At 35.9% G+C, this 21731-nt stretch overlaps 1 protein-coding gene across 16 annotated transcripts in view; it reads left to right on the top strand.

Moving 5' to 3' along the window:
• The window catches only part of MGAT4C (MGAT4 family member C), a 926873-nt gene that overhangs the window by 891510 nt on the left and 13632 nt on the right, over positions 1 to 21731 (top strand). For 13 of the 16 annotated variants that reach the window (XM_071218988.1, XM_071218990.1, XM_071218985.1 and 10 more), the window contains one exon: positions 19836 to 19924. The exons of the other annotated variants lie outside the window; for them this stretch is intronic. The gene's annotated coding sequence lies outside the window, so the exon portion shown is untranslated. The remainder of the gene's footprint in view (positions 1 to 19835; positions 19925 to 21731) is intronic. 16 annotated transcript variants of the gene reach the window in all.

Here is a 21731-nt window from a genome sequence, read left to right as displayed (position 1 = left end):
CTTGCTTAGCTAGCAAGTATTCAAGCACAATTCTATTACCTAAAACAATTCTAGCTAAAGAATCTAAATATTTTTTGTTGTGCAGCAATAGCATTTGCAGCGGAATCAGCAATTTCTCCTACTATTACAGACAAATTTCTAATTTCATTAGTATTAACTCCTAACCAAGACAATAAAAATCTAACAAAGAGGCCCAGACAGCATCAATGACACCCCCAGGCAGTTTACTTTTGCCTCAGAAATGTAAATGAAGTGAGATAGTCCAGTATGAAGCTTCAGATTTGTTATGAAATTCTAAGGGAACAAGGAGTCGGAGGGCGCATTGCCCTGCCACTGTCCAACCACCTATGCAGGATGACCCAACATGTAGAGTTTTCATTTCCTCCATAAAGAAAAATAAACCCTGGTGGGGTGCAGCCCACCCCTAGAACTATCAAGGTCATCTCAGAGTCACCTCTAGATATACGAGTGAACTATCTGTCATTTTTGTTTTATTGGGAGTTGTTGCATCTGGCCTGTTTGCCCAGGGATCTGGAGCAGAAGGGTTCACAACTAATGACTGTGCTGTTATCTTTGTCTTACCCTTGCCACAGGGTATAAATGAAGGACTTCCCGGTGTTTATACAAATTTGAGGCTGGGGAAATAAGCCAGTAGGTGAGCGATACTGATTTGATAGGGGATTGATATCAAGGACAAGTAATATTTTTAAAGGAGGCATTTGGGACACAAGAGTGATCAGTCATGGGTAAAGCAATTGGGTCTCTGGCATCATGTACAGATCATGGTTTGTGATGACAGATCCAACAATCAGTTAGATTCTCCACCTTTTGCAATGGCCTGGGAAAAATAAATGATAACATTGTCTACACAGGCCATAGTAAGGAGGAAAAAAGAAACAAGCAAAAAGGGTTTAAACAATTTTTGTGGTAGAATTTTCTAAGCAAGATGGAAAAGGGTGTGCAAAAGGGTTGGAAAATAATAAAAGTACAAAAATAATAGCAGAGCCTGATATGAAAAGGAATATGATTGGAATGTAGGTGTTCATGGGATCTTTCTCTGTGATGTTAGGTGAAAGCTATCCCCCTTGTGAATCCATTTACTTCTCATCCTAGTAGATGTTAGTATAGGTCTTCCTGTTTGGTCACAGGTCCAATTAGTAGAAGGTAGAACCTTTTTAGGCTGTAAAATGTGAATCCAAGTTTCAATCCCTTCTAGTTTGACTGCAGTATCAGAAGTAAAGAGTACCTGGTAGGTCCCTTCCACTGTGGTTCAAGGCAGTTTTGTGTTTATTTCACTTCCAGTATACACAATTGCTAGCATTTAGCATGTGAGGAGTCTAAGGGAGAGTCATATCTGAAAATCATCCTTCACCTGTTGGAGATAACCTTTTGCGTAAGTCATCAGAGATTTACAACACAGCATTATCTCCTGCTGGGGAAGCAGTGGATCAATGCTAAGACAGAGGCCAATGGACATAGTTCTTCCAGTGATAATTTCATAGAGAGAAAGTATGTTGTTTCCCAAAATGTGTGCTTTGAATGGCCATAAGGACCAGTGGAAGACCTTTAGGCCAAGGTAACCTCATGTCCTCAGTTAATTTAGACAGTTAAGTTTTCATATGCCATTTGTTCTCTTCACCTTTCCAGAAGACTGAAGGTAGTAGGGATGATGATAATGCCAACTTGTTTTTAGAATCTTAGAGCTTTAATGACTTGCCTTGTAAAATGAATGCCTTAGTCACTAGAAATAATTGAAGGCATTCCCCAAGGTAGGAATATATTTTCTAAAAGTTTTAGCACCTGCCTTATGACAAGGAAAAGACTCCATCAACCTGAGAATAAGAACACAGTGAGTAGGATACAGTTAATGGTTTATGCTGAGTGGTGGTTGAAGTCTAGGTGTAAATGCTCAAAGGAGCCAGAGGTGGTGCTGTATAGGCTTTAGCAATTGGGATGGTTTTTCCCACAGATCTACTGCTGACAAATTATGAATATATAGGCATACCTTGGAGATATTGTGGTTTGGTTGCAGACCGCTATGATAAAGCAAATATTACAATAAGGCAAGTCACATAATCTTTTTGGTTTTCCACACATATAAAGGTTATGTTTACACTATACTGTAGTCTATTAAGTGTGCCATAGCATTATGTCTAAATAAGGTAAATATACATACCATAATTAAAGTGTGACACAGACAGCAAATGTTGGAAAAATGGCACCCATAAACTAAATGGAAACAAGGTTGCCACAAATGTTCAGCTTGTAAAAATCTCAGTATCTGTGAAGTGTGAAAAATGAGGTATGCCTGTATTGTAAGTAGAGGTAGCAGCCTTATAAAAATTTCCTACCAATATTTACTATTTGAGTCCTTTTGTTGGCATTATAGTGAGGTATATGTTTAAAGATGGTTCCTTTAAATATTCAGGAAGTACCAAGCAACTTTTCTTACTCTCCTACAAAAGTCTGCTAGAACTAAAAATGCATTCTTCATCTAGTCAAGTTTGTTTTTCAGCCTTAGGTTCATTGCCTTACTTTATTTACCCTCTGGTGTTCTGAGCATATTTGATTAAAACTATGGATTGAGACTTCTGGGAAGATGGGAGGATAAGAGAGGCAGAGGGATCACTTCTCTCCCAGAAAAAAATACCTAGAGGGCAGTCAGAGACTGTCTGGAGGGCTGATGTGGGCTCAGGACAGTTGGGGAAATGAGACACCATCCAGAAGAGAGAGGGGTGAAGGAAAGTATCTCAGCATGCTGAAAAATTCCTTGAGTAAAGCTGCAAAAGTCACCACAGGGAACCTACCCACCTTCAGAGCAAACAGCAGTCCATGGACTGCAGTGGCTGCTGACTGATAGGGTGACAGGGGTCTGCTTCCACAAGAAAGGAGAGAAGAGTGACACAGACTACAGCAAATTAAGATTTTAGCTAGCAAACTTGGTCTGCTGCATTGGAGGGGTCCCACGCTTCTATACCCAGGTGGGGCCACAACATTGCACTGAGAGCCTCCAGGGAGCTAAAGATAAGTTGCCTTCTCAAACACGATCTCTACTGCCCTTGACTGGTTACTGAGGAGGCAGGGGGAGGAAGTGCACAGTTGGCCAAGGAGGAGAAGAGCTTCTGAGGTTTGACCAGCCCGAAGGACATTGCATCTGTACCACCTGCCCCTGAGGACATTGCATCTGTACCACCTGCATCGCATCTGCTGCAGAGTTATTCTGAATGCCTACCCCCCCTAGCACCTGGGGTCTGAGTTGAGAGGTCTGCCAATGAGAGTCGTCTTCTGGCCAGAACAGAAAAGTTCACGAAAAAGGGAAAATAATAATAAATATATAAATAAAAGAGGCAAGCAGTGTCTTTACAGCTCCCCCTTCCAAGGCCCTTGGAAAATGGCTTGCATTCCATTCTTTGTGCAGTTAAACAGAGGCAATCCTAAATTGAACCAAGAGTCAAAGAGCAGTGGTAGCACACAACTACTAAACAGTAAATCTCTAGGCAAGAGAGAGAAACTGAACATCAGAGTAAACTCAGCAGGAGAATCAGATGCCTAGACATCAGCAAAAAATTATAAGGTATACTAAGGAAGATATGACTCAGGCAAAGGAATAAATCATAGCTCCAGATGAGATTCAGGACTTAAAACAGCTAACCAATGAAGTTCATACAAATGTCCTAAATGAAATCATGGAGTTGAAGGACAACATGGTCAAAGAAATAAAAGACATTAAGAAGACACTGGGTGAGCACAAAGAAAAAATTGAAATCTTTGATAGAAAAATAACAGAGCTTATGGGAATGAAAGACAATAAATGGGATTAAAAATACAACAGAGGCACACAACAGCAGATTTGAAATCATGGAAGAAGGAACCAGTGACTTTAAGGAAAGAATGACTAAAATTGAAAAGAGAGAAGAAAAGCGAGAGAAAAGAATTGAAAAAATGAGCAGGGTCTCAGGGAGTTGAGTGATAGCAGAAAGTGCACCAATGTACATGTTGTGGGAATTCCAGAAGGAACAGAGAAGGGAGAAGGGGCAGAAAGAATATTTGAGGAAATAATGGCTGAAAATTCTCCAACTCATAAAAGACATGAATATACATGTCCAGGAAGGACAACATACTACAATGAGAATAAATCTAGATAGACCTACCTCAAGAAACATACTATTGAGAATACCAAATGTCAAAGATAAAGAGAAAATTCTGAAAGCAGCAAGGGAAAAGTGAAACATTGCACACAAGGGATGTCCAAAGATAATTAGTGGCTGTCTCTTCAGAAACCATGGAGATGAGGAGACAGTGGTATAATATAATTAAGGCACTGAAAGAGAAAAACTGCTCACCAAGAATTCTTAATCTGGCAAAACTGTCATTCAAATATAATGGTGATTTTAAAATAGTCACAGATAAACAGAAACTAGGAGAATTTATAAACAAAAATCTAGCTCTTCTGGAAACACTAAAGGGAGTTCTGCTACTAGAAAAGAAAAGAGAAGAAAGAGATGCTTACAGAGAGTGTAGAAGTGAAGACTATCAGAAAGGGTACCCAAAAAGGTAAAAAGATGGACAAAAATAAGATTTGACATATGAAAGCTAAAGGATAAAATGGCTGAAGTAAGTAATGCCTTTGCAGTAATAACACTGAATGTTAATGGATCAAATTACCCAATCAAAAGACATAAGCTGACAGAATAGATAAGAAAACATGACCCACTCATATGTTGTCTGCAGGAAACACACCTTAGACCCATGGATGCAAATAGTCTGAAAGCGAAAGGTTGAAAAAAGATTTTTCACAGAAATAGTAACCAAAGGAGAGCAGGGGTAGCTATAACAGTGTCACACAAAACAGACTTTAAATTAAAAAAAAAAAGGTGACACAAGATGCAGAAGGCCATTACATATTAATAAAGGTGACAATCTACCAAGGAGTAGTTGTCATAAATATCTATACACTTAACCAGGGTGCACCAAAATATATGAGGCAAACTCTGGTAAAACTGAAGTGAGAAAAAAAATGTCTCTACAATTATAGTTGGAGACTTCAACATGCCATTCACATCAAAAGAACAACTAAACAGAAGATTAACAAGGAAACAGAGAACTTGAACAATATGATAAAAGAGCAGGACTTGAAAGACATATACAGAATATTGCACCCCAGTTCAGCAGGTTATGCACTCTTCTTAAGTGCTCATGGATCTTTCTCCAGGAAAACAACACATGTTGGGCTATAACATAGCTCTCAATAAATTTGAGAAAATTGAAATTATGCAAAGCACCTTTTCTGATCATAAAGAATGAAGCTGGAAATCAATAATATGTGGGAAAGGGGAAATTTTGCAAATATGTGGAGATTAAACAACACACTTGTAAACAATCAGTAGGTCAAAAAAGAAATTTCAAGAGAAATTAGTAGATATCTTGAGATGAATAAAAATTAGAACAACTCTATCAATACCTATGGGATACAGTGATGGCAATGCTGAGAGATAAATGTATAGCCCTAAATGCCTATATTAAAAAAGAAGAAAGAGTTAAATCAAATATCTAAATGAATAACTGGTGAAACTAGAAAAAGAATATCAAACTAATCCGAGAGAAAGAAAGGAAGAAAGAAAGGAAGGAAGAAAGAAAGGAAGGAAGAAAGGAAGAAAGGAAGAGAGAAAGAGAGAAAGAGAAAAAGAGAGAAAGAGAGAAAGAAGAAAGAAAGAAAGAAAGAAAGAAAGAAAGAAAGAAAGAAAGAAAGAAAGAAAGAAAGAAAGAAAGAAAGAAAGAAAGAAAAAGAAGGAAAGAAAGAAAAAGAAAGAAAGATTAGAACAGAAATAAATGAAAAAAAGAATAGAGAAAAATCAACAAAACCAAATGCTGGTTCTTTGAGAAAATCAATAAAATTGACAAACACTTAGCAAGACTAACAAAGGAAAAAAAGAGAGAGGATAAAAATAAAATCAGGAATGAAAGGGGGGTTGTTACAAATGACCTGCTCAGAAATAAAAAGGATCATAAGAGGATATTATGAGAAACTATAGGCCAAGAAATTAAACAACGTAGATTAAATGGACAAATTCTCAGAAATGCACAAACAACCTACATTGACTCTACAAGAAACATAGGAACTCAACAAACCAATCACAACTATACAGATGGAATCAGTCATCAAAAATCTTCCACGAAAGAAAAGTCCAGGACCAGATGGCCTCACAGGTGAATTCCACCAAACATTTCAAGAAGAATTAATACCATTCCTGTTTAAACTCTTCCAAAATTTGAAAGGAAGGGAAAATGACCCAACACATTTTATGAAGCCAAAATTACCTTAAGACTAAAGCCAGATAAGATGCAACAGGAAAACTACAGACCAATCTCTCTAATAGTCACACATGCAAAAATTCTCAACAAAAATGCAAATCAAACCCAACAGCATATAAAAAGAATTATACATCATGATCAAGTGGATTTTATTCCTGGTATGCAAGGGAGGTCCAACATAAGAAAATCAATTAAAATAATCCACCACATTAACAAATCGAAGGGGAAAAAGAATATATGATCTTCTCAATTGATGCAGAAAAGGCATTTAATGAAATATATCATACTTTCTTGAGAAAAACACATCAAAAGTCAGGTGTTGAAGGAGAGTTTCTCAACATAATAAAGGGCATATATGAAAGTCCCACATTCAACATTGTCCTCAATGGGGAGAGGTTAAAATCTTTCCCTCTAAGATCAGGAACAAGGAAAGGATGCCCACTGCCACCACTGTTATTCAGCATTGTGCTGGAAATTCTAGCTAGAACAATTGGTCAAGAAAAAGAAATAAAAGACATCCAAATTGGAAAAGAGAAAGCAAAATTCTCACTATTCACAGATGACATGATCCTTTATTTAGAAAATCTTGAAATATCTACAACAAAGCTATTGGAGCTAATAAATTAGTTTAGCAAAGTAGCAAGATCAACATGCAAAAATCAGTAGTGTTTCTATACTCTAGTAATGAGCAAGCTAAGGATGAAAGCAAGAAAAAAAATTCCATTTGTAATAGCAATAAAAATGACTCAAGTATCTAGGAATCAGTTTAACCAGAAATATAAAGGATCTGTATTCAGAAAACTACATAACACTGCTAAAAGAAATCAAAGAAGACCTAAATTAGTGGAATACATTATATGTTCATGAATTGGAGGACTAAACATAATGATGATATCAATTCTATTCAAATTGATTTATAGATTCAATGAAATACCAATCAAAATTCCAACAGCCTACTTTACAGAAATAAAAAAGTCAGTTACAAAATTTATTTGGAAGGGAAAGGTGTCCCAAACAGCCAAAAACATTGTATAAAAAGAGGATCAATGTTGGAGGACTCACACTTCCTTACCCTGAAGTGTATTATAAAGCTACAGTAGTCAAAACAGCATGGTATTGGCATAGAGATAGACACATTGATCTATGGAATCTAATTGAGAGCTCAGAAGTAAACTCTTACTTCTATGGGCAACTGATATTTGATAAGCCTACTAAGTCTACTTTTTTGAAACAGAACAGTCTCTTCAACAAATGGTTCCAGTAGAACTGGATATTCATAACCAAAAGAATGAGAGAGGACCCTTATCTCACTCCCTATATACAAGAATCAACTCAAAATGGATCAGACCTAAACTTAAAAGCCAGGATCATAAAATTCTGAGAAGATAATTGTATTAGTCAGCCAAAGGGTGGCTGATATAAAGTACCAAAAATCTGTTGGCTTTTATAAAAGGTATTTATTTAAGGTAAATGCTTACAGTTATAAGGCCCTAAAGAATCCACCTCAGGAAGTGAATGTGGTTCAAGCGATTGGGCTCCTGTCTGCCACATGGAGGGTCCTGGGTTCAGTACCCGGGGCCTTCTGATGAAAGCAAATTGACCCATGCAGCACGGAGAGCTAGCTGGGCCACACAGTATAGAGAGTTGGCTGGCCCATGAGGTCCCAAGAGCTAGCACAACAAGATGACACAACAAAAAAGAGACAGAGAAGATAAAAATGAGAGACAAAACAAACTAGTGAGCTAGGGTGACTTGGGCAATTAAGTGCCTCTCACCCATATCAGAAGATCCAGGAATCAGTTTCCGGTGGCTCCTAAAGAGAAAACTAGAGAAGAGGACAAGCAGACACAGAAGAATGTACAGCAAATGGACACAGAGAGCAGACAGCAAGCACAAGTCATGGTGGCGGAATAAGTAAATAAGTAAGTCTTAAAAAACGTATGGAAGATTAAAAAAAAAAGAGTCCAGCTCAAGATTACTTCCTTACGAACTCTATTTGCCGCATATTGAAGCAAGATGACGGGTGACATCTGTGGGGTTTTAGTCTTCATTTTTCTTCTTGAGGTTCTGTGGGTGCAGCTTCTTCTGATCTCAAGTGTAGGCTGGCATAAAGCTCATCTCTCTTCCTGGGACTCATTTCTTTCCAGACTAAACTGCTCTGTTCTCTTCACAAGGTCAGTTGTAAACTCTCAGGCAAATGGTTCATGACTCTTCCTGGGGCCTCTGCCATGTCTATGGAGCTTTCTCTCTCCCTCTGTGTATCTTCTCTGTGTGTCTACTTCTGTCTTCTTGATTGAGAGTCCGTTTATATAGCCCACCAATGAGACAGGGACTCAACCCCTGACATGGTAGAGTTAAAGCCCTAATCTTGATTTAATCAAGTAAATGTAAAGCTTTTTAATTTAAATCAATCAAAGGGTATCATGCCCAGAGGAACAGACCAGTTTACAAACATAACCAATATCTCTTTTTGGAATTCATAAATAATATCAAACTGCCATAATAATGTGGGGAAAAATCTACAAGACCTTGTTGTAGGTGGGGGTCTCTTAAACCTTACACCCAAACTGTGAGCAACAAAAGATTGATATGTGGGACCCCCTCAAAATTAGACACTTCTGTACCTCAAAGGACTTTGTGAAGAGGGTTAAAAGGCAGTCTACCCAATGGGTAAAAATATTTGGAAATAATACATCCAACAAAGATCTAATATCTGTGATATAAAAAGACATCCTACAACACAACAATAAAAAACCAAATGACCTGATTAAAAAATGGGCAAAACACCTCAATATACATTTTTTCCAGAAGAAATACAGATGGCAAAAATATACTTGAAAAGTATTCAACATTACTGGCTCTTAGGGAATTCAAATCAAAGCTACAATGAGATAATTTACACCTACAAGACTAGCCACTATTAACGACAGAAAACTACAAGTGCTGGAGAGGATGTAGAGAGAGAGGAACGCTTATGAACTGTTGGTGGGAATGTAGAATGGTACAGCCACTGTGGAAGTCTGTTATGAGGTTTCTAAGGAAGTTAGATATACATCTACCATGTGACTTAGTGATAATGCTGCTAGGGATATACTTAGAAGAACTGAGAGCAGTGACACAGACATCTGCAAACCGATGTTCATACTGACATTTTTCACAATTGCCAAAAGATGGAAACAACCCAGGTGTCCATCAACTGACAAATGCATAAACAAATTGTGATATACACACATGATGGAATATTACCCAGCTCTAAGAAGAAATGAAGTTGCGAAGTATATGACAATGTAGATGAACCTGGAGGACATTATGTTAGGCACAGCAAACCAGGCAGAAAAGGACAAATATTGCATGATTTTGCTATTATGAACTAAATATAATGAGCAAACTCATGGAGTTAATAGCTAGAATTTATGTCACCAGAGAATAGAATGTAGTTAGAGCCTGTAAAGCTGAGGTTTAATCTATGCAAGATTGGTAAAAGGTTGTTTGTACATGTTTGAAATGAATAGAAATGGTAAAAGCACATCATCAGATTTGTAATTAGTAGTGCTAACATATGGGTATGACAGTGGTTTGTTGTTTTTAATTTTTTTCTTTTTTGGAGTAATGAAATTGTTATAATAATGATTTTTAATGATTGAAGTGATGAATGCACAACTTGGTGATTATATCCAATGCCAATGATTGTACACTTTTAGTAAATTATATGATTTCTGACTTAAAAAATAATGTGGGTTGGGGGTAAAATACACCAAATGTAAGGTATGGACTAGAATTAGTTGTAATACTTTGACAATGCTCTTTCATAATTTGTTAAAACTGTTTCACAACAATGCAAGCTATTTGTGGTGGGGTGATATATGGGAGCCTTGTGACATTATGCATATTTGTTTTGTAAATTCACAACTTTAATATACACTTATTGTTTATGTTTGTTCATGTATGAGTGATATACTCCAATAAATTGTTTAAAAAAAAAAACAAAAACTATGTATCGATGTGTCTAAGAAAGAAAATTGAATGAGTACATCTGATATGTTTTTTTTGGTAACTGATTTTCCATGAAAATCTGTTAGAACACTTCCTTGGTATTCTGGTATTATTTTTGCTTTTGTTTATTTCAGTATGAGCCTCAATTTGAATAACAGTGATAGAATAAGGAAGTATGATGGCAGTAGTAAGTCACTGACTAGTTGTCTGTTCTTTATAGAGGATCCAATTGAAGTAAGGAAACCTCTCTGTCCCAAAGCATTCTAAAGTCATGAATAGCACTGAAAGCATATTGGCTGTCCGTATAAATGCTAACTTTTTTCAGATGACAGTATATAAGATCTAGTAAGAGTGTATAGTTCTGCTTATTGGGCTGAAGTAAATCCAGGTGAGTTACCCCTTTCAATTAGTTTAAATTAAATTGGGTTGTGACTAAATATCCAGCTTGAAGTTTTCAATTACTTCCTCAAATATAGGATCCATTAACAAGGAGAATAAGGTTAGAGTTATGCAATGGTATTTCTTGTAAATCAGGACAGGGAGTCATTGCTGAGAGGTAATTAGCTCACATTTATGAAGATCTTGTTCGTCTGGCAAAGGCAATAGAGTAGCAGGATTAAGGCTTTTGCATCATTTTAGAGTTAAATTGGAAGGTGAGAGTAAAAGAATTTCATAGGAAGTCAAATGACCGGAGGATAAATACTGAGTAAATACAGAGTTTAAGAGGCTTTGGACAGCATGAGGGGCTTATAAATATATATCATTTAGAGGCTTCTACTATTTTTGCATTCTAGGCAAGGTATGCTTACACATAGTATCTAACTGTAAACTATAATAGACAACAGATCTTAGTTTCCCCCATGTTCTTGTGTCAGTTAGACAAAAGCCTGTCTATTTCTTTCATGAATGAGTAGAGTAAATGGCCTAGAATAATTTGGTAGTTCCATGGCTGGAGGGCTAATAAAGCCACCTTAAGTAGTTTTAAGGCTTGTTCACAAGATTCTTCCCAAGGTAAAGTTTCAGGTATATTGGCTTTAGTTAATTCATAGAGTTGATACCAATAAAGAAAACTTTAGAACACAGAGTCAGGAATAACCTGCCAGCCAAAGGAAACCCCTTAATTGTCTGTTAGTCATGGGTTTAGGGAATTTCCTGGATTATTTGTATTCTTCGGGTTACAGGTAAATTCCGTAAGCATTTAAATCATGTCCCAAGAAGTGGAATGTCTCTCAAGTAAGCTGTAATTTTTCCTTAGAGACTTTATGTCCATATTGAGCTAGCTGTTGGAGCAATAAATCATCACATATTGCAATAGAGTGGAGCTATTCGAGAATTACAGGGTCTGCAGGTCCTGCTGTAACACTTGAGAGAACTAAGAAGATGCTTCTGTAAAAGATTTAGTCATAACTGTCCAAGCATACTGCAAAATATTCCATGTGAAAGCAAATGGATATTGACTATCTCGATCTACCATAATTTTAAAGAAAGCAGAACACAGATCTACAACTGTAAACAACTGTATCCTGGAAGGAACCAGGGTAACAGGGTATTTGGGTTTGGAACTACAGTAAAGTGAGGAGGAATGACTAATTTGTTAATCGTTCTTAAATGTTGAACAAACGACTACCTGCAACCGTTAGGTTTCTTTACAAGTAAAATAGAAGCGTTACAAGGAATAACTAGTCCTTGTGATACTAAGTCTTTAACTGTTGGGCTTAGGCTGGCAACGATCTCCAGTTTAAATGGATATTGAGGAAGTTTTGGTAAGGATTTGGATGTGTCTGTCTGTATTCTTATAGGTTGGGTACTTTGGATTCTCCCTACAGCAATACTAGATATAGCCCATAAAGGTTGCAGTATAACAGATAGGTCAGGGGAATTTCATGGCAATTTTCTCATCCTCAATATCTAATAAAGTCTGCAAAGACCATAAAAGTCTGCCTCAGTATCTGAGGGAATTTCTAAAGAGACTTCTCCCTCTGGGAAGAGCAAATTATGCCTCTTATTTTTGATAGCAGGTCTCTTCCCAGATTTATGGAAACAGAATTGCAAAGCAAAAAGGAATGCTTTTCAGTAAAAGGGCTTAAGGGCATTTGGAATGATTAGGATAAATCCCATTGGGCTTTATGGCTAAACTACACTATGGCAATTTGCTTTTGACTGAGAGATTTGTTATTTTAAAAATGTGGGTTTCAGAGTGAAAGTGTGGCCCCCTTATCAACAAGCACCCTACTTGTTTTCCCATTCATTTTTAATTTGTGAATTACACCTTGTGAATTTGAAGGGATTATAGAGAAGAGGCCACTGAGATCCCCTGAGCCTGGTCAGCTTTGAGCTGGCTTTCCTTTATGCCCAGGTAGAGTGTTTGTTTTCTGAGTGCAATCTCTGTTCCAATGGCTGGGTTGATTGCAGATTAGGTGCCAATTTCCAGGCAATTGTTTGAACATTTGATTTCTGGACTTGAAATTGTAATTGGTTTGAAACTGTTTATCTAGGTCTAGATCCTAGTAATGATTTTAATTGCAGACATAAGTTTGGCAGTTTTCTGTTTTTTATCTGTTTCTAAAGTTCTTTCAAAATGTTCAGTCATAGTTATAAGTTTGGCTAGATCTACTGCCTCCCAACCTATTTTTTGCCTTTTTATAAGTCCCCCAATTTAGGGAGACAAGCTACTTAAAAATAGAGCCAATAATGAAGGGTGAATATCAGTAGTTATTTCTTTAAACCCTGAGTGTTTTAGAAAAAGGGTTTCTAATAGAGTTTTAAAATTTACCACAGATTCATCTTTTTTATTTTTTATTTTTATTTTTTTGGTTACTGGTTTGAATGATTAACCAACAAGTGCATGCAGGAAAAACTCTAGGAATGGCTTTTAGCAAAAGACTGCAATTTTCCTGGCTTTTTTTATGCCCTTGTGCAGATAGCCGTGAAGATTTTGAGGGTTTTGAATGACTTCCCCAGGTTCTAGCCAGTCTGCCTTGCACATCCATTTTTCAGCTTCCCCTGAACTAACTAACATGTGGATAAATTGATAAGATCCGGCAGCCAGGGGCTTAGGCTCCTATAAGTATTTTAAATTCCTTATAGAATTTTTGAGGATCATCCTATGGCTTGGGAAATTCCTTGATTATAGCTTGTAATTAAGCCTTTGACTATAGAAAGAAAGTTATTCCTTGTGGTTCTCCGGTTAACCTCAGAGGGTCTAACTTTACGACAACTGCTTAACTTCCTCATTCAGAAAGTAAGGTAACTCAGTGTGTTAATGGAGAGGGGATTTTCAGGTAGAGTAGGTAAGGAGAAGGAGCAGTTGGGGTAGGAGAGGTATTGGTTGAATGCTCGCTAGCATTAAGGGGTTGAGCCTTTAATTTCACATTGGTTTTTTTAAAAAGAGATTTTTAAAGGAACTGTTTGAGAGTTTTGAATTTTTTTTTGATTATTCAGCATATCAATTGAAATAGGCATCCCATTCAGTCTGCCTTATTCAGGAACCATCTTTTTCAGATCTACTTCTAAGATGAATAATCTTATTCAGCTGAAAAGTTCCCCATAAGGGTCATTGTAATTCTAAAATATCTTTAGTGATCTTTTTCCATTTAGTTAGGTAGGAACTACTATGTACAGCATAATTCTTAAACACAAAAGATACTAGAGTACTGGACTGGGAAGGTCAGAGGGCTATTAGAATTTAAGAATCCCATAAGCAGCAGCAAAAAACTGTGAACAAAACCAAAGTGTAAGGATTCATGTCCCTTATAAGGGAACTTCCTTCTGAGAATAATCAACCTGTTAATCCCCCAACAAGAACTCAGTGAGATTAAAGAACTCAAATACAAAAAAAAAGTGGCACTTGAATCTAAGAGGTAATTCAGCAACGACTGTGAGTGAGGTATCAACAAGAAAGTGAGAGAACACAAAGTTTCCTGTGGGTGCGACGGACGTTGTTCAGGTTATTCAGAGTCATCAGCAGATTTTGATTGAGTCCCACCTGGGTCACCAAAATAAATATTAAATAAAAATGTGAGCAAAATTTGACCAGATCTTAAAGAGTTTAAGTGAATTAGTTCAGTATTTGAGGAAATTCTAATAACCACAAGTTAGAGAGGAATTCCACTGAACAAAGATTGCAGTAGGCTTTACCAATATTGGGAGGAAATTTTCATTGGTTAATGTAGACTATATTTCCTAATATGGTTAGTGCAGGTGATTGCTTAGCAATGAGGTAGTTAGTTGGCATAATAATAGGAAGCTGGTGATAGCTGATTGGCTGATTTAACTTGTTTTCTGGGAGACCCTAGTATTTACAGAGAAAATAAACCTACTTAGATTTTGGTTTTCCTGACATGAGGCTTAGCACAGGGTGCCTCCAATTGGTCCTACTAAATAGACAGTGGAATTCTACTCAACATAAAGGAACAAACCACTGAACCTGAACAAAATAGATGGATCTCAAAGCATTATTGTAAGTAACAAGTGAGACACAAAATAGTGCATACTGTTCAATTGCATTTATGTAAAACTTTAGAAAAGACAAAACTATCCATACATTAACAAACAGATCAGTGGTTGTCAGTCAGTGGGGGAGGAGATTTACTACCTAAGAGTACGAGATAACTTTTTGGGGTGATGGAAGTGTTCTATATCTTGCTTGTGGAAGAATTGCATGAATATACATTTGCAGTTCTTTATAGAATTGTGAATGTTATTGTCCTCCATTTATGCCTCAATAAATTTGGCAAAAAATATATGGGCTTTCATTTAACATCAATGTAGTAAGCAATAAATACTTTTTGTGTACAAACATCACTAATTGTAGATTCTGTATTCACAGTGTTTTAAAGATCATTCTTGGCCAAGGGCAGAGCTGTGAAAAATTTGAGCTGCCTGACACACATTTTCTTTGCAGAGGTAGAACAAGGAAATGTTCTATTGTCTTGTTTCATCTCTCCTACAATAAACATGTATCATTTTCATGGTATATTTAGTGCCACATTTTTCACATTTTTTACAGGTTGTTTGTTTGTTTGGTGATTTTGCTGTATAAATGACCCCCAGGCATAGAGCATAAATGCTGCACCAGTACAAGTATTCCTAAATGCAAGAAGGCTATGATGTGCCTTATGAATAAAAGTGTATGTTAGGTAACCTTTGCTCAAGCATGAGTTATAGTGCTGTTAGCTGTGAGTTCAGTGTTAATGAATCAACAGCTAATTTAATGAGACCCAATTACCTGACCCCCAAATGTGATTTATGGTTAAACTTGCTTACATTGATGCTCAAAGATTTTGTTTAAACATTGCTCTAAAATGTTCTCAAGGCAATGATACCATTTCTAGATAGATTTAAATGGGAGGCAATCTCTAAAATGCTGGCATAACAAAGAACTTCTATGGATTCATTGCATAAAAATTTAAGAAAGAAGCAAATCATATCAGGTGTCTTAAACAATAATACACATAAGACAAGGTTACATATAAAAATGTTGAAACCAGAGGCTTGCAGGATCCTAACCCTATATTTCTCCTTAGATCACTGGTTCAGTGTTTACTAATTCAGAGTTGATAGAGACTATGTAGAACATAAGTATGTCAAACAATGAGAAGTGACTCTAGTTCAATTTGATTTTTAATTTTTAAAGTTTATGGTTCATGTGTTTTGTGTCCTATGAGATCTTTGCCTAACTGGAGGTCACAAAGAATTTAAAATAATTTTATAGTTTTACCTCTTTAGGTCTATGAGCCATTTCAATTATGTTTTGTGTATAGCGTGATGATATTGACTTATGTAGCACAGATTTTCTAAAGCACTACGTTTTCCCCATTGAGTTATATTGACATCTATATTGAAAATTGACTGATAATATATGTGTAAGTCTAGTTCTAAAATCAATTCTGTTCCAATAATCTTAACTTACCTTATCAGGGTCTTACAGGTTTTTGGTATACAAATACACATATTTTGTTAATTTATTTCTGAGTATTTCATATTTTGTTGGTGTTTTTTTTAATTTATTTCAGTTTTCAATTGCTCATTCTTGTTATAAAGAAACCCAAATGTTTGTATTATTGACATTATGCCTTGCAATTTTGCTAAACTCAACTTTTGGTGGCTTTCTGGTAGATTCCTTAGGAATTTCTACATAAAGAATTATCTTGTCTAAGAATAAAGAATCTTTTACTTCTTTTATAATTAATCTGTATGTTTTCTAATACATTTTTGCCTAATTACACTGGCTTTGTTTCACTTACAGGTATGAATAGAAGGGGTGAAAAAGGACATCACTGACTTATTACAAATCTTAGAGGGAAGCGTTCAGTCTTCCATGGTTAAGTAAAGTGTGTACTATAGATATTTTGTAGATGTCTTCTTATCAAGTTATAGAGATATTGTTCCATCTCTATCCTAGGTTTTGAGTAAAAATATTATAAATGGCTGTTGAATTTTGTTAAAAGCTTTTTCTGCATCTACCATGATTATATGGTTTTCCCTTTTCAATCTGTTAATATAGTGAATTACATTGATTTCTGAATATTAAGTCAATCTGGCATGTCTGCGTAAAGCCCACTTGACCATGATATATAATCATTTTTATAAAATGCTGCATGTAATTTACAAAATTTTCTTTTATTGAACCTATGTTCTTGGAGATATTGATGTATAATTTTCTTTTTGAGTAAAAACTCTGTCTCATTTTGGCATGAAGTAATGCTCACCTACAGAATAAATTAGGAATTATTCACTCCTCTTCTATTATATTGTAGAGCTTGTGCAGAGTTAGTACTATTTTTCCATAAATATGTGGTAGATTTCACTAGTGAAGCAATAGGTTTTGTTTTTTTTTCATTTTGGGTTCTTTTAAAGCTACTGTAAAAAGTAGAATTACATAGAATTGTTGTTATTTCTTCTCTAATGAGCTTTGATAATTTTTGTATTGCAAGGATTTTGTCTATTTCATCTAAGTTGTCAAATTGTTAGTATAAATTTGTTCACAATATTCCTCTATTATTGTTTTAATATTTGTAGTATCTGAAGTGAAGAGCCTCTTTTATTCTGGATATTATTAATTTTGTCTTCTCTTGATTTTCTTGATCAATTTGACTGTGAGTATACCAATTTTATTGAACCAGATTTTGATTTCATTGTTCTTCTATTTCCTTGACTTTTCACCTTTATCTTTATCATTTTCCTTCTTTTTACATTTTATTTAATTAGCTCTTTTTCTAGATTACTGTTTTAGTTTTCTACCCTGCTAAGTAGAAAACCACACATGGTTTGGCTTAAACAGAAGGAATTTATTGGTTCATGGAGAAAAACTCAGATGTCATCAAAGCTTTGCTTTCTCCCTAACAACTGTGATGTTTTTGTGCTGACTGACAGCAATCCTTGGGTTCCTTGACTTTCCCCATTGCAGGATGATGTCCTCTCTTTTCTCTTCTGAGTTATGTTAATTTCCATCTCCTTTTCCGCTTTCTTCTTACAGTTTCCAGTAATACGACTAAGGCCCAACATCATTCAGTTAGATGACATCTTAACTAGAAATAACATCATTCCAAAGTTTCTTTTTTACATAGATTCACACCCACAAGAAAGAATTAAGATTAAAAACATATTTATTTGTTTGTTTCCCCTGGATAGATAATTCAATCTACTAAACTTACTTCATGATTAGTTTTTCTTTTTCTAATTTCATAACACAGAATTCAGATCATTTATTTTAGATCTTTCTTCTTTTCTAATGTAAGCATTTAACAATATAAATTTTCTTCTAAGTACTGCCTTGCATCAAATGAATTTTATGTTGAAGTTTTATTTTCATTCAGTTCAAAATATTTTCCTAATTTCCTTCATTTTTTTCTTTGATCCATGGGTTAGTTAGGAGTGTGTTTTTTACCTTCCACATATTTGGGGATTTTTCAAATCTTTTTCCTATTGATTTCTAATGCACTTATATTATCATCAGTGAACACACTTTGTATAATTTAAGTCCTGTGTTTTTGAATCTTGTCTTATGGCTGAAAATATGGTTTGTCTTGGTGACCACTCCATGTAAGCTTGAAAAAAATGCATATTTTGCTACTGCTGGGTGGAGTGTTCCATAAATTCCAATTAGGTCATTTTATTTGATAATATTGTTAACATCTTCCAAACTTCTGATTTTCTGTCTACATGGTCTGTCAATAACTGAGGGATGAGTATTGAATTCACCAACTATAATCTTGAAATGATCTAGTTCTCCTTTCACATATCAATTTTACTTCAAGTATTTTCAAACATTATTATTATGTGCAAACACTATTATTACATACTTTAAGATACTTATGCTCACTTTGATGAGTTAATAAGCAATTATCTTTTATAAAATGGCTACTTTGGCTGATATTAGTATAGCTACTTCACCTTTTTTAATTAATAATTGCATAGTTTATCTTCTTCTGTTTTTTATTATTAATATTAGCCAAATTGTGTTTTTATATTTAAAGTGAGTTTTTTTAACTCATTGTATCAATAATCTATCCTTGCCTAACGAATGTCCCCAGAATTTAGAGTATTAAAACATGTATTTCACATTTTATATGGGTCAGTAATTAGCCTGGCCTAACAATACAAAAGACCATTTTATATTGGTTTTATTACCTTATCTTCAATAGCTCATCTTTTCTCCTGCTATGCCCTCTGTGTCCTTAATGATAGGAAGAATATTTTCATTTTAGATATGGTACTTTCCATTTGTAGACTTCTATTTGCATCCTTTTTATATCTTACATTTCCTTCTTCATCATTTTCATCATTTCCTCTACCTTCAACATATGAGACTAATTTATGATAGTTTTACATTTCTTTTTTTTCTAATTCTCTCATCTTTGTAATTTTTTTACTTTTTTACTTTGATTGATTTTTATCCTGGATATGAACCATATTTCCCTGTTCTTTGCCTGCATGGTAATTTTTTATTGGGTGATAGATATTGTGAATCTTATGTACTTAAGTGCAAGATTTTGCCTTTAAAGAATGCTATACTTTATAGTGACATCAAGTTAGTTTATTTGTTATCAGTTTGATCATTTTTATGCTTGCTTTTAAGCGTTTTTAGAACAGATCCATAGTAACTAATTTAGCCTTGTATTAAAATGATACGTTTCTGAGGACTCTTCACTGTTTCATGTATTACTAGGTCTATTCAGTCTGTCTGGTAGGAATGTGAACTATCCTGAACCCTTTGTGGTTATCAGGAATACTTTGATCTACTCCTTTTCCGTGGTTCTTTTTTCACTTTTATGGTATGTCTGTGTACACATGCACAAGTCAGTATTCAGATGAAGATTAGAAGTGACATCTGCAGATTTCCAAGTATGTTTTATGCGTAATGCCCTCATCTTATATAATCTGCCCTCAACCTCTACAAACTCATCTCTGTCTTCTCCCCTGAGAAAGACCTCTAGGTTTTGTTTGGATTCACTCTACGTGCTCTGTCTTTGAAAACTCCCTCTAGGCAAAAATCATGGGGCTCTCCTTTTTGGTTTCCTTTCTCTCAGGTATCATGGTCCAGTGAGTACTGTTGCCTAAAATCTGAAAATACCCATCATCAACTGTGGATGAAATACAGTTCCTCCAGAAGTACAGGGTAAAACCTTTATTATGTTACATTTTTTTACTTTATAAAATATTCTTTTTATCTTTTCAGAGATACTTAGATTACATAAATGTTACATAAAACATATAGGAGATTCCCATATGCCCTGCTCCATACCCCTCCCACATTTTCCCAAATTAACAACATCATTCACGTGGTACATTTATTACAATTGCTGAACACATTTTGGAGCATTGCCACTAAGCATGGATTATAGTTTACATCATAGTTTACACTCTTTTCCACCCAATTTTGTAAGTCAAGACAAGCTTGGTAGAAATACCTCAGTGCTAGAGAGGCCTATCCCCAGGAGTCTTGTCCATGCTGGGGGAAGGTAATGCAATTATATGCTGAGTTTGGCTTAGAGAGAGGGCAAACATTTGAACAACAAGGAGGCTCTCAGAAGGTAATGTGTAGGCACCCTATAATATTAGACTAAGTTTCAATTTCAAAAGTAAAGGTTCATAAGTGCAGTCATCAATATCAAGGGCTCATCAATAGTCTATCCTCCTTCAATAGTCACTGCCCCTGTACTTGGTAGATTCTTGCTGTCCAATTAGAGAATGTGACAGAGCTCCGCAGGGTGGGAATTGGATATTCTTTCAGTTATTGTGTGGCTTTCCAGTGACAATACCCCATGAACACTTGAACTCATTCCTATGCCTTATGTATATGCCCCAGGTGAACCTCCTTCTGTGCTTCCCCCATCACTGACACCCTGCACCAATGATCCTCCCCTGATACAGTTGTAACCCTTCTGTGATCCAAAACTTCCTCAAAAATGAAGCTAAGAGGGAAGCAGATGTGGCTCAGCTGAGAGAGCATCCGCCTACCTTATAGGAAGTCCAGGGTTCAAACACAGGGTCTCCTACCTGTGTGGCGAGCTGGCCCATGCGCAGTGCTGCTGCACGCAAGGAATGCCATGCCACGCAGGGGTGTCCCCCGCATAGGAGAGCCCCACATGCAAGTAGTATACTCCCAAGGAGAGCCGCCTTGCATGAAAAAAACACAGCCTGTCCAGGAGTGGCGCCACATACACGGAGAGCTGATGCAGCAAGATGATGCAACAAAAAGAGACACAGAGTCCTTGTGCCACCAAGAATACAAGCAGACACAGAAGAACACACAGCAAATAGAGCAGACAATGGGTATGGGGGAGGGAGGGGAGAGAAATAAATATTTTTTTTAAAATTAAGCTAAGAAAGTAACCAAATATTTAATAAGAAAATGAAATGATAGTGATAGGTTTAAATATAACAAATAAAATACAAAAAAATAAAATTTTTTGAAATAATAAAACAATTATAAAATTTTTAAAAATTTGACACTGTCTTTCATTGCTGTAAGATCTATTGTCTTGTATGTAGAGTGACTTTTTTAAGGATATTTTTTCAGATTTACAGGCCCTAAAGAGTGCAACTCAAGGTACCCAAAGAGGTACTTCTTCAGCCGAAGTCTGTTGCTATGTGCTGAAGCAAGATGGAGGGTTCAACCTTCCTCCTCCTCTTAAGGCTCCATGGGCCCAGCTTCTTCCAATCTCAGGGGCAGGCTGGAGAACTCATTTCTTTCTGGGCTCAGTTGCTCCAGTCTCTTCACAAAGTTAGCTGTAGACTATCAGACACATCTCTCTTCGTAGGGCCACAGATTCAAAGTTCAGATTGTATAAATCTTTGGCCTTTTACTTCACTTTCAATTACCAAATTCTAAGAACTGAAGGTGGTGTAGCAATCACCTCTAATTGTGGCAAGTGAGGTTTCTTTCTTTTTCTTTCTTTTTGCCATCACCAATTAATCACAGA

This window comes from Dasypus novemcinctus, chromosome 12, assembly GCF_030445035.2.
Source record: "Dasypus novemcinctus isolate mDasNov1 chromosome 12, mDasNov1.1.hap2, whole genome shotgun sequence".
NCBI lineage: Eukaryota > Metazoa > Chordata > Mammalia > Cingulata > Dasypodidae > Dasypus > Dasypus novemcinctus.
This window is presented reverse-complemented; position numbering and strand designations above follow the sequence as displayed.